This window comes from Egretta garzetta, unplaced genomic scaffold (genome assembly GCF_000687185.1).
Source record: "Egretta garzetta isolate BGI_Z169 unplaced genomic scaffold, ASM68718v1 scaffold125, whole genome shotgun sequence".
Lineage (NCBI taxonomy): Eukaryota > Metazoa > Chordata > Aves > Pelecaniformes > Ardeidae > Egretta > Egretta garzetta.
In genome coordinates, this window is record NW_009259877.1 from 2,575,067 (window position 1) to 2,575,483 (window position 417).

The window sequence follows — 417 nt, forward strand, 5'->3', positions numbered from 1 at the left end:
TTCCATGTCCTTCTTGTGTTGAGGGCTCCAGAGCTGGACGCAGTACTCTAGGTGAGGTCTCACCAGAGCAGAGTAGAGGGGCAGAATCACCTCCCTCGACCTGCTGGCCACGCTTCTCCCGATGCAGCCCAGAGTACGGTTGGCCTTCTGGGCTGCCAGCGCACATTGCTGGCTCATGTCCAGCTTTTCATCCACCAGCACCCCCAAGTCCCTCTTGGCAGGGCTGCTCTCGATCCTTTCTTCCCCCAGCCTGTACTGATACTGGGAGTTACCCTGACCCAGGTGCAGAACCTTGCACTTGGCCTTGTTGAACCTGATGAGGTTAACACAGGCCCACCTCTCCAGCCTGTCCAGGTCTCTCTGGATGATATCCCGTCCTTCCGGTGTGTCAACCGCACCACTCAGCTTGGTGTCATC